Source organism: Haemaphysalis longicornis, unplaced genomic scaffold (assembly GCF_048455015.1).
Source record: "Haemaphysalis longicornis isolate Haplotype H1 unplaced genomic scaffold, Haemaphysalis longicornis Haplotype H1 scaffold_220, whole genome shotgun sequence".
NCBI lineage: Eukaryota > Metazoa > Arthropoda > Arachnida > Ixodida > Ixodidae > Haemaphysalis > Haemaphysalis longicornis.
This window is the reverse complement of record NW_027526302.1, coordinates 79,773-92,509: the sequence shown is the minus strand read 5'-3', so window position 1 is coordinate 92,509 and position 12,737 is coordinate 79,773. Positions and strand designations below refer to the sequence as shown.

The window sequence follows — 12,737 nt, the reverse complement described above, 5'->3', positions numbered from 1 at the left end:
GTATGGGTACAGGTGACTTTTGACGTCTGGATGGGTCAGGCTTGCGAAGGTGATTCACCCTTCTCTCAGTTGAATGGCTGAGTCTATATGCAACACAAACTCGGCCCGATAAATAGTAGCAATGGTGGTATAACAGCACAAGGGAATGTGTTACGATCAGGAGGCCTGGCTGTGAAAACGAGGATAGAGAACCACAGCCACTCGCAACTTGAGTAACATGGCCTTTTTTTGCTCTGATTTACAAATTCCTGATGATGGTTAGCTGGGTGTGTTCCTGCACTGAGGAAATACTGGGACACCCAAACACAGCGACAGTGCGGATGGCTTATCCGCTAATACTCTCGTCTTGTGCCATCACTGGGTGTAATTAGGCCAGGTAGAGCAGTCGCATCTGCAGGAGATGCACTAAAGCTTGGCTCACCACTTGCTGAGGCTACACGCCGTGCGAAATGCGGAGTTATATTTTCAATGTTTGCATACGCTACGCTTCCCGCTGATTTATGTTTTATGTTTCACGCTTTTTCAAATAGGCGATGTAAATGTGTGGCACTTGTATCTCGAAGTCCATATCCTACAGCTGTTTGCTATTATCGCTACATGTGCAAGCCTGCTGAGCGAGCTGACATGAAGGACGATACTACCGTGGAATTGGACATATGCCGCAACACCCTCCACTAGACCACATCTCATTTTCGTATTTACCATGTACTACACCATCACCGCAATCACAAGCACAATGTGATACCATGTCGAGCTCTATGCCCCGATGCACACAATCATAGGCACCCAATTCTATTCGCCACATCATCATCATCATCATCATCACCAGCCTATCTACGCCCACTGCAGGGCAAGGGCCTCTCCCATTATTCTCCAATTACCTCGGTCCAGTGCCAACCGTGACCAATTTATCCCCGCAAACTTCTTAATCTCATCTGCCCATCTAACTTTCTGCCGCCCCCTGCAACGCTTGCCTTCTCTAGGGATCCACTCTGTTGCCCTTAATAACCAGCGGTTATCTTGTCTTCGCATTACATGCCCTGCCCACGTCCATTTCTTCTTCTTAATTTCTACTAATATGTCTTTAACACCAGTTTGCTCCCTGATCCACTCCGCTCTCTTCTTGTCCCTTAATGTTACACCTATCATTTTCCGCTGCATTGCCCGCTGAGTCGTTCTCAATTTAAGTTGAACCCACTTAGTGAGCCTCCAAGTTTCTGCCCCGTAGGTGAGTACCGGTAAGATGCAGCTGTCATACCCTTTCTTCTTCAGCGACAATGGTAGGCTGCTATTCATTATCTGAGAATGTCTGCCATATGCACCCCACCCCATTCTGATCCTTCTAATTATCTCTGCCTCATGGTTGGGATCTGGGGTCACAACTTGGCCTAAGTATATATATTCGCTTACCACTTCCACTGCCTCGCCATCTATCTCAAACTGCTGTGCTGTCCCGAGGTTATTGATCATTACTTTAGTTTTCTGCATATTAATTTTCAGGCCCACGGTTCTACTCTGTTCGCCCAGTGCGGAAAGCATGCTTTGCAATTCGTCCCCCGAGTTACTTAGCAAGGCAACTTCATCAGCAAATCTGAGGCTACTGAGGTATTCTCCATTAACCCTTACTCCCACCTGTTCCCAATCCAACGTTCTGAATACTTCTTGTAAACATGCTGTGAATAACATTGGAGAGATTGTGTCTCCTTGTCTGACACCCTTCCTTATAGGTATTTTACTGCTCTCCCTATGGAGGGTGATGGTAGCTGCAGACCCATTATAGATATCCTCTAGTATTCTTACATAATGCTCATCTACCCCCTGGTTCCGTAATGCCTGAATGACTGCTAGGGTTTCGACCGAGTCAAATGCTTTCTCATAATCTATGAAGGCTATATATAGGGGTTCAGTATTGCCGCGAACCATACATTGGGTTTGTTTATTTGTGTTTTGCTTTTACCGCCCGGCTGCGCCGGTCTGTGTTATCTCTGCGCCAAGGGAAGCGCGTGTTCCATTCTTTCTTTCTGTGCCGCATGTGTTATCTGTTGTGATAGGGAGAACATTCCGATCTAACGTGAACAGCCCAGAATAATCTTCTTGGATCTACTATGTTCTCGACGCGAATCGACGTTTCGAGAACTACGCGCGCCAAAAGATAAAAAGCCTGCAGTGCGGACGCCGGGGCATTCGATTCGACGACACTCGCCTGTGCAAGTCACTTTGTTGACCGCTGCTGCGCCGCCTCTGTATTCTTTTGAGTTGTTAGGGGAGCACAAGTTCGCTCCAATAAACGTGTTTCTCATTCAACACAACTGCATCGTCCTTGTCTTCGTGACAGTATACTCAGCGCACTTCTCTATCACCTGATTGATCCTGTGAATATGGTCCATTGTTGAATAACCTTTACGGAACCCTGCTTGTTCTTTAGGTTGACTGAAATCTAAGGTTGCAGAGATTCGGTTAGAGATTACCTTGGTAAATACCTTGTAGACGACTGACAGTAAGCTGATCGGCTTGTAATTTTTCAAGTCCTTCATGTCGCCTTTCTTATGGATTAGGATGATGTTCGCGTTCTTCCAAGATTCCGGTACCATTGCGGTCATTAGGCATTGCGTATACAGGTTTGTCAGTTTTTCAAGTACAATTTCTCCGCCATCCTTCAAGAGGTCTGCTTTTATCTGATCCTCACCAGGTGCTTTGCCCCTTTTCATTTCTTTCAAAGCCTTCCTTACTTCTTCGGTCGTTACTGGTGGGATGTCTATCTCCTCTGAACTACTGTCTCGTTCGGCATTATCCTGTATGTCCCGGCTACTGTACAGATCCCTATAGAACTCCTCGGCCACTGTGACTATTTTATCCCTATTTGTGATGACATTGCCTTGCTTATCCTTAAGTGCATACATCTGATTTTTCCCCACGCCAAGACGTCCCTTCACTGCTTTCAGGCTACCTCCGTTCTTTACAGCGTACTCGATCCTCTCCATGTTATACTTCCGTATGTCAGCTGTCTTACGCTTATTGATTAACTTCGAGAGCTCGGCTTGTTCGATTCTGTCAGCTGCGGTAGAGATTCTCATGGTTTGCCGTTTCCTGATTAGATCTTTCGTCTCCTGAGAAAGTTTACCAGTATCCTGTCTAGCCATAGTGCCCCCGACGTCTACTGCACACTCCGTGAGAATGCGTGTAAGGTTGTCGCTGGCTTCCTGTGTCGTAAGCTCGGCTTCCTCGTTAAGGGCGGAATATCGGTTCCGCAGCGCGATCCTGAATTCTTATATTTTACGTCTTACTGTTAGCTCATTTATCGGCTTCTTTCGTACTAGCTTGTTGCGGTCCCTCCTCAAATCTAGCCTAATTCGAGATCTTACCATACGGTGGTCACTACACCTTACCCTTCCGAGCACTTCCACATCCTGCACGACGCCAGGGTTATCGCATAATATGAAGTCTATTTCATTTTTGTGCTCCCCATTCGGGCTCCTCCAGGTCCACTTCCGACTCTCCCGTTTACAGAAGAAGGTATTCATTATGCGTAGGTTATTCCGTTCTGCAAACTCAACTAGTAGGTCCCCCCTGCTATTTCTACAGCCCAGACCATAGTTCCCAACTGCCTTGTCTCCAGCCCGATTCTTGCCCACTTTAGCATTGAAGTCCCCCATAACTACGGTATACTGCGTTTTTACTTTAGCCATTGCTGATTCCACATCTTCATAGAAGCGTTCCACTACTTGGTCGTCGTGGCTGGATGTGGGCGCGTAGCCCTGCACCACCTTGAGCTTGTACCTCTTATTGAGCCTAATTATGCTATAGTATTCGTCTATGTTGCCAGCTATGCTTTTATTGACTAGAAATCCCACTCCCAGTTCTCTTCTGTCCTCTAGACCACGGTAACATAGGACGTGTCCATTTTTCAGCACCGTAAAGGCTTCGCCTGCCCTCCTAACCTCGCTAAGCCCTATTACATCCCATTTAATGCCCTCTAGTTCCTCGAACAACACCTCGTGACTTGCTTCGCTAGATAAGGTTCGCACGTTAAACGTTGCCAGGTTCAGATTCCGCCACATCACAGCACGGCATATTTTCGTGTAGTGTGCTTCGTCTGGCACGTTGTTGCATGTTATTGCTGATGGAAACGTGACTTGTAGGATAGGGAGTGCATAATTACTGGTGGCAAATTTGTTCTCGAGACTTCAGGAGATGGATCCGTGTCGTCGTGCTCGCCGTTTCGCTGACGAGGGCTCAGCACGCCGGCTTCACCCTTGAGCTGGGTAAAGACAGCACACAACACGACGCCGAACCTTATCAGATCCACGCTGCACTTATTTGGCTTATGTAACCAGCCATGAAAACGTCGTCGCACGCTGATAGCACTGACGTTGAGACGAAGAAGCTATGGTGCCAAACAAACGCCGAGGCGACCGTAAATCTTAGCACAAAGGCGCACAGCCTTCGGTTTATTTTGGGTGAAACAATTATAACGAAAAATTGGTCGCCTTCCCGCCCTGCGAGAGTTGATGTCCAGCCACGGCCGGGCTGGAGGAGCGGTGGGCGCGCACTTTCATGAAAGTGCGCGCTCGCCGCTCCTCCAGTACGGCCGTGGTACAGCAAAGCTGTTGTGAACCACTACAAATGGTAATGGAGGAGGGCATGAAATGTTTGTTGTCGTCTCCGCTAGTGTTACTAGATAAGGGTACGGAGTATCGGCCCCCTTTTCTCTTGTTGTTCCGTGCCTCCGCCCTGATCATTGGTCAGTTCGCATTACGTGACATTTTATCACACTGCGACGGTTCATAGGCGCCGGCATTTTGTTGTTTATGCGTTTTAGTAGTTCGAATCCTTTTTCTCCCTGCATTGCGGCTGCGTGCGACTGGCGTCGTTACGCATACGAATCAAAGATAGAGCGCGTAACAACATTTCAGTAGCAGTAGTGCGCCCAAGGATGCGGCAAATGCTGGGTCCTGTCTAGCCTGACGAATGCGCTCGGCTTCTGTTGCAAGAACTGCACTATCATAGTGGCACTAGTCTTGCCTAGCCTTTAAAGATAATCCGCAAACATAATTTTTACCAGGAACACATGGTGGGGAGGTCCCATTGTTCACACACGCCCTATCATCCGTAATGCTGTGTCGATGCTTGTTTTGCGGTTTTCTTAAATTCTCGAGCTGTATGCTATTGCGTGATTTGCCTGACTCATGCGCTTAGCGCCTTAGGCCTTAGTGCCATGGCGTTTTTGCCCACGGAGATCGTTTTTGCCCACGGCGATGAAACCATTGGAGGGTAGAGGAATACATCTTTGCTGTAAAAGTGACGAGACGATCTTTTTCACTTGACTTTTGGTCCCGACGTGACCACTCTTATGGCCACATGACAGGAGCGATTGGGAGCTTGAGAGGGGGCGTTGAAGCGATTGGGTGGGAATTGACGCTCACCCCATGGCGAGGAGGCCGCCGTCGCTGCCACCAAAAACGGTCCTTCCAAAGGTTATGGCCAGGCCGCAATTTCGGACTCCCACGATTGGCGGAAGTGGCCTTCCACTTCCAGCTTAAATGGTATGTGGGAAAGCATCTCTACGCGTTGTCGTGCCGTGCGCTGTCGAAGCATGCGCACTGCGTTCACACGCACACGCACAGACGATTCGTAACAGTAGCTTCCAACGGCGCGCAGCGTATGTTCTTCACTTCACCCGAAAGCAGTGGCACACACAGATAACATCCACTGTACAACAGCGTTCGGCCTTCCCCTCAGTGGCGCGCCGCGCTATTTGTCAGGAGCATAAGTTCAAGAAAGTTCGAGTCGGTATCTCCGGCGGCAAGCCGGCGCCCGCGAGCAAAAGTGCAGAGGTATCCACTGAATGCTGTAACCCCTGTAACGGTTACGTGCTCTCCCGGGGTCGCGAGTCGATTTCCCTCCATCGTTCTGGAGGCTGATACGGCGCACGACACCGAGTTTGTTCGATCCGTGTAGGCTTTTACTTCAAAACAGTAGATGTCTCATTCCCTCAGTTTTCATTCCGGTGAAGCAGATTTACTCGGCGCCGCTGTGGGGCTCCTCCTCAACACCGCCGACCCCTCTTTTACAACGGTTATAAGAACAATTATTCGCCTCGCCACCACTTTCACAAGTTAAGCAGTCGGATGACGGCGGCCGTAGCGCCGGTATCAGATAATTGCGAAGAATCAACCCCAGCGCGAATGGGGATAAAGACGCCGAAAAGCTGCCGCCGCCGAATATGTAGCTGTGGCCGTTGTAATGGCGCTTCAACTTCCACCTCGCCCAATTAACAAATAATTGCTATTTTATTGCCAAACATAACAACAAAATACGAGGTGTTATTTTTATGCGCCGTTATCCCTGACTTGGAAACAGTCACAACTATTATTCGCTTCGCTAGAAAACAGTCTTAAACTGCACGTGGTGCGAAACTGCACCTGTTATGAATTCACGGGGATTTCACAGCGCGGAAGGTCTGCGACATTTTTTGCCCTATTTCACGGCTACATCAGCCGCCATTTTCAAGCTGCTTCGTAGCATCACGTCACTTTTAGGCAAGCTGAAGTTGCTAAGGTGCGACTTTGGCGTTCCCGCCAACTCTTTAAATTACGTATTCTCAGCCAATTAAAGACAGGGCGTGATATACAAGCCGTATTGTTGCTGAATAGAAGAAACAGGCCTGCGTGGTCATGCTCGCTGCTTTTCCTAAAGTTTTTCAGTGTAAACCAAGAATTATGCGCTTTCTGTAGAGAGAAATAAGGCAAACTTTAGAACTGGTTCCAGAAACGTCCGGAAACGTCAAAATTACGAAAGCACACAGAACCGCTTTGTCAACCGGAAGCACGTGATCAAAATTGAAAGCCAATCAGAAAAAACTTCCGGCTAATTCACAGTTCATGCTGAATTTTAGTGCGGCAATATTAGGGTACCAGCTTGTCATAGTTCTTTTGGCGGAAGAAAATAATAGATCTTAGTACGGTCGCATGTAAAGTCTTTCTCTCTCCATTCGCCAGAGTATTTCAGGCCTAATGAGGCGCCTATTCCCCATTGCCGGTTTAGGCGTGGACGGTTTGGGGATGAAAGGAGGGGGCACGCACGCACAGCATGGCTTAATGCCGCTACCGATGACATACCCGTTGGGGTGGTGGGAGATTTAAACGTGGAAGTCTCATGGCTCAATGCGCCAGTCAGCTCTCCTCCGTAAACCAGCGGTTTAAGTCTAGGTTGGTGTGTTCCACAGACCACGAGATGCCTACGACTGGGTAGCGAAAGGAACACGCCATGTGTGTCCACTAGTGTAAACGTCGAAGCCATCGAGGTGTTAACTCGCTATGGGACGGACGCATGTAGGTAGCTTTGAGGACGAAAAGCGGAAACTTAAAAAGATTCAGAGCAAACAGAATCGTGAATGGGCGCGAAAATCATGGAAAGCCGAAGCCGCCTCAAGTTTTAGCTGGTCGTGTAGCTGCGAATCCCTCCCGGATGAACAGCAACTGTCCCGCTTGGAACACCGACATGGGCCAATATCATTTGTTCAGCTTAACGGTCTTTCATAGCGACATGCTGGACAGTATCTTTCACTTCTAAGCACCTGCTCAGGACCGGTTGCCTGCTTATGCGTGCACGGGTTGGGAGAGGAGGGTGGGCAGGCGGAGATATAGGTTTCGCACTCTTACAGATGACATGCCCGTTGTGTTGGCGTGGGATTCAACGTGACCGTCAAACCAGAGTACTTTTTTTCTATGCCTGCAAAAGTATCTCTGAAATATCCTGTTACGTCAAGCCTAAATGTATCTTAGTATCTGTATTTTAGGCGCCAACACCTGTGTCGTGATATTTGTATTCCAGAATACATTTTGAAGTATCTCTGCCCAGTCCTGGTACGTATAGTGTGCAAGGCGCAAAGCTCTTTCTTAGAGACGACCGCCGTCCACACTTGCTCGAGTGCAACAAAATTTGCTCAAACCTTTCGTCTAAATGCTGTGTGCCCTCTATGTCATGTGCTAAAAAGCTTCTCTGGTCATCCACCTTCCCAGAGTGCAATGGAACGAATTTTTTTCCGCTACCATCTTTCCCAAAACAGGAGCTTCTGAGAAATCCTCATAGTCAATTTTTTTCTGGCGGGTGTTTTTCGGATCATTTTGAAGTACCAGGAAACACGCGTCATTTGTTGGTACTGAGTGGATTTTTAACTTTTCTTTGTTCTGGCTGGAACTGCACGAGCTACATTTCCATTCTTTTTGCTTTCCTTATTTCTGTCCTTCTAGTGTCATTTTTAACACATATTTTTGCATTCCTTTCGTGAAACCCAACCCAAATTACACCCCTAAATAAAGCACGCAGGGTACACTTGGGTTATATACTTACATTTTGTCTCAAATTCGCCTGAGGTTTCATGTACTGTAGACACATATTGGCCGTGCCAGGGGATTTAGCAGCAGTGGTACTGCCTTAAATATACGTCGTATATAAGCATTCCTTCACTACTGTCCGGCACCTGAACCGAGATACAGGCAGTCAGACAGAAGTACCAAACTTTTCGCCTTTAGATAGCCTAAGAAAGACTATCATCGTTAGCATCAGTAGTGCTACCAAGATTACTGTGCCAGAAGAACCATCAGTTATTTCGGGAGTATAAGAAAAATGAAAACACCTTACGGACTCGAAATCTAAAACGGATTCTCGTATTCAGGAAAAACATATATTGCCAGCTAGAAAATCAATCTCTTTTAGTTTTCCGGAACCCACAAGCCCTGACTTGGCCTAAGGTGGTGCGCTAAAATTAGTGACATATGAATGTCCCTGCTTCACCTTGTTCTTGACTGAGAATTCTGACCCCGTTGTCCCCCTTAGCCTAATTTTGTTCTCCAGGTTGGGGCATGGTGTGTTACAAATATGCGAGGAGACCCGTTTTCTAAATCAGGTGACAACGTTAACTGTTTCCGTTTTACGTTATAGAATCAATATATTTGAAATGTGCACCTATTGTGAGTCTTTTAAATTGACTTCATTTGTGTATTTCCACAACAGAAAAATTTTCACCCTTTTATTAAGCACTGAATTGAAATTTTGATATTCCGGTGTGTTTTTGTGTTAATGAGCGCAAGTATCATAAGCACGGCATGCGCATGGTGGAAGCTACGCAGAAGCGCAAGCACATAAAGTATTCATGTAAAGAGGCGTATATATCCAAGCTTTTCTCCATGATGTGAATGTTACGACCATTTGTGACTTGTCATCACTGGCGTTAAAGCTAGCGTTTTTACTATTATTTCGTTGCTTGTTTCAGTTGCTTGGAGGTGAAGAACGTTTGGTGCTGGTGAGGGTATCCAAAGACAAATGGATAAGAGACAACTGGATGTGCATTAAATCAGTTTTTGTTGGCACAGGATGTGAGATGGCGACCTATTATCGAGCTAAAGTGTATTGGATGCCGCCGGTTTCATTGCGGTCTTCCGTACCAAGGTGAATTCAACTTTTTACCGATATTTTAAGACTATTTCTAGGTAGTGTAGTGAAAAAAACAGGCAAAAGATGTTCCGCAACTTTTTTCATTAAGTAAAATTAAGAAAAAAAGCATAGCGTGCTTTAACTGCTGGATAGGAGACAGATAAAAGTTACGCCCACCTCCCCTCGCGGGAACCTTGGTGTGATGCGACGCGCAGCGTCGCATCACACCAAGGTTGTTCCATTGCCCGTTTCCGTTTGGTCGATTACTCGAATTGCGTGAGCAATCGTCGGGTAATGCGAGAGAGAGAGAGAGAGAGCAAGCGTAGCGCGGAAGGCCGTCGACTGAGAGACCGGCCGGAGCGCGACACTCCGCTTGTATGCGCAGCGCGCCCGAAGGAGAGGAGACGGCGGAGAGAGAGGGCGCTGCACATGCGCACAGCGCGCTATCACGGCGAGAGGAGAGGGGGTGAGCGGAGGAGAGACGCAGCTGTGCGGACGCGGACAACGACGACGGAGGAAGGACAGGGCCGCCGGCAAGAGATGCTCCTCTCAGCGTCGCATCTAAAAACAACGTACATTCAGTGAATAGGAAATATCGTGGAGCCTGTTATACACAGAACGTTAAAACTAGGACGTTTTGATTTAAACCATCCGTTCATAACACTTTCATATGTTATGAACCATTTAGACGTTCGTTCCTGTGCCCGAAGTTTATTTTTTGCTGATACAAAGTTGTTTCTTTCAAGTCAACGTGTAGAGAAGTGATGTGCCAAGAGTATTCTTAACACTGTTGAAATGAAGGGGCGTACGACGTAGGATCTGTTGACTGAGAATTTCCAGATTACCTTTTCCCGACGGGAGACACACATTTTGATAACCTTAAATGTTTTCAGCAATATTGTAGAACAGAAAATTGTGCCAAATGTTTAAACAAGAAAGCATTGAACCGGAATTCATTGCATCACTGGACCTCTGCAGAAAATGTTTTTGGGTCTTTCCGTCATTCGCTTTTTTCAGACTAGAAATGTTCTATGGACGCTTTTTATCGGCGAGCTTATAGTTTAAATAGCAATCAGTTCCGTTGGTAAGTACAAGATGACAAGAATTCCTGACCCCTGAGTACGCACAACGCGCACTTGAAGGTGGCAGTGCAGCGTTCCGAATACACCGTTCTACTCAGTACACTCTCATTGTGAACAAAGCTTGCTTCTTCCTATATACTAACAATTGTCGAAAAATACAATGCTGTTGTTGCCGTGAAATTGGAAGTGGTCAACAAGTGGTCAACAAGAATTCGGGTATCCAACATTGCGGGCCTACGGCGTTACATTGCTTGGCAAAAATGTAAGCTGAGTATCGATTCCTAATTAGCACAAAAATGTGAAGGAGTTCAGCAGAACGACTGGGGTAGCATAAGTATATATTTTCCCAATAATGCCTTACCATTGAGTCCACATACCACAACGATAGTTGATTTATTTTTATCTGTGTATAGTTAACTGTTAGGATATTTGTCGAAGAATAAACGTCATCGATTACTGCGATATACTTCAGTAAATTGATAGTGAAAGAAAGATGAGTGTTTTACGCTAGTAGGTCAAAGAACGTGTGTTAATCAACTTAGCGGGACCTAATTTGGGTACTAAAGATAAAAAAACATTTAAATATGCAAATAGAAGTCACTTAAGCATACTTCATGAACTCCCACATCAAGGAAGCATACCAAATAACTATATTTAAGCTCAGATGCAGGAACACACCGAGTAGGTTACCATACCTTTTCTTCCTAAATTCTGCATGGTTTGCGTCTGGCGAGAAAAAACGCTAGGATGAAGAACAACTGCTTACCAGGACCTCAAAACTGCAGTGGGGCTATAATTGAACAACCAAAAAAAACCCATACAACCCTCATAAAAGCAATATATAGTTAAAGTAGGCATAAACTGCCCTATCGCCATCATCGGAAGCTGCCTGTTAGCTCCTACTTAGACGAATGAACCCTTCCAATATTTGTTGAATGCACTCTGTGCTCCTGAATTCTTTTGATAAATCAAGCCATCGAGTTCTTCGGCTCACCCTATTTTGCTTATGATTCGTTCGCAGCTATTCTGTTGAATGGTTGAGCCATGTGTCGTCCGTCATCCACATTTCATGGCGTGTCCAACACCACCTCTTCCGCTTAATATTGACTAGAACGTCGTTCACCTAAATTGTTCTCTAATCCACGCAGCTCTTTCTTATCTCGAAGTGTTACTCCTGGAATTTTTCGCTGTAGGATTCTCTGGGCCAACCTGAGTTTTATTTCAAGGTGCTCGGTCAGACCCTGCGATTCTGCCCCATGTATCATTACGGGAAGCCCACCTTGGTTACCTAACAGTTGTTTAAAGACCGATGCAGCTTAGTGTGAAATGTAACAAACTACTTGGCACTGTTCAGAAAATGTTTACAGGCTAGGAATGTCGGCATTACTATTATGACAACCAGTATTAGGATTACCGGATGACTACTAGGAATACCGCCATTACGCCCTTTTTGATATTATTTGGGGAGCAGCTATTTAGCCACCACTTCTACTAATGGCGGGTGGCAGCAAGCCCTCATCAACAACCAGCAACGAGCTTTTGCCTCTTATAAAAGGCGTTTAGTACTCCAAAATTTGCATATGATTTTCTCTTAACACCACTGAAACAAATTCCACAGACAAGCGGCTACTGTTCGTGTTATAGCGGAACACCTGGTTTGCAAGAAGCGCCTGTTGCGAGAAGCGCCTTGCGAGAAGCGCCTTGCGAGAACGCAAGCGCGTGTTCGGGTGAGGGCGCTTGCGTTCACGAATTATGCACACACTTTTGGCATTACTACGACGCAGCTGTTTCAGCCATCAGTTTTTCTACAGAAGAGTGACGACCAAGATGATCCACAACGTGCAACGAGCTTTTTTTCATGTTTTATACACTGTACCAAAATTCCTGTCGCGTCAACCGCTCTGGCGCAGGAGGAGGAATTCAAGTAGTTGTCCGAGATGTCTCGGACGCAACTATTTCGTCCACCAGTTTTTTTAAAGAAGAGCGACGGAAAGCAACTATGGACCACCGCCTGCCACTTGTTTTAGTTTAAACGTTCAATGAGCAACCATTCATAACTTTAGAATTACTAAACACTTTTCTATCAATATCTCTCAACATAATATCAGTGAAAAGAAACGATCAGTGTTCGTGTTACGGCATAGTACTGCAGATGGAGGGCAATGCACGGAAGTCTATATTTTCGGTCAATAACTAGGTTTCCCAAGTTATGAAAACGTC

General features: G+C 46.3%; 1 long non-coding RNA gene across 1 annotated transcript in view; it reads left to right on the top strand.

The window, feature by feature from the left end:
• Positions 1-12,737, top strand: part of LOC144172472 (uncharacterized) — an 86,102-nt gene that overhangs the window by 29,426 nt on the left and 43,939 nt on the right. The window contains exon 2 of the long non-coding RNA XR_013323019.1: positions 9,275-9,450. This is a non-coding gene — a long non-coding RNA (uncharacterized LOC144172472). The remainder of the gene's footprint in view (positions 1-9,274; positions 9,451-12,737) is intronic.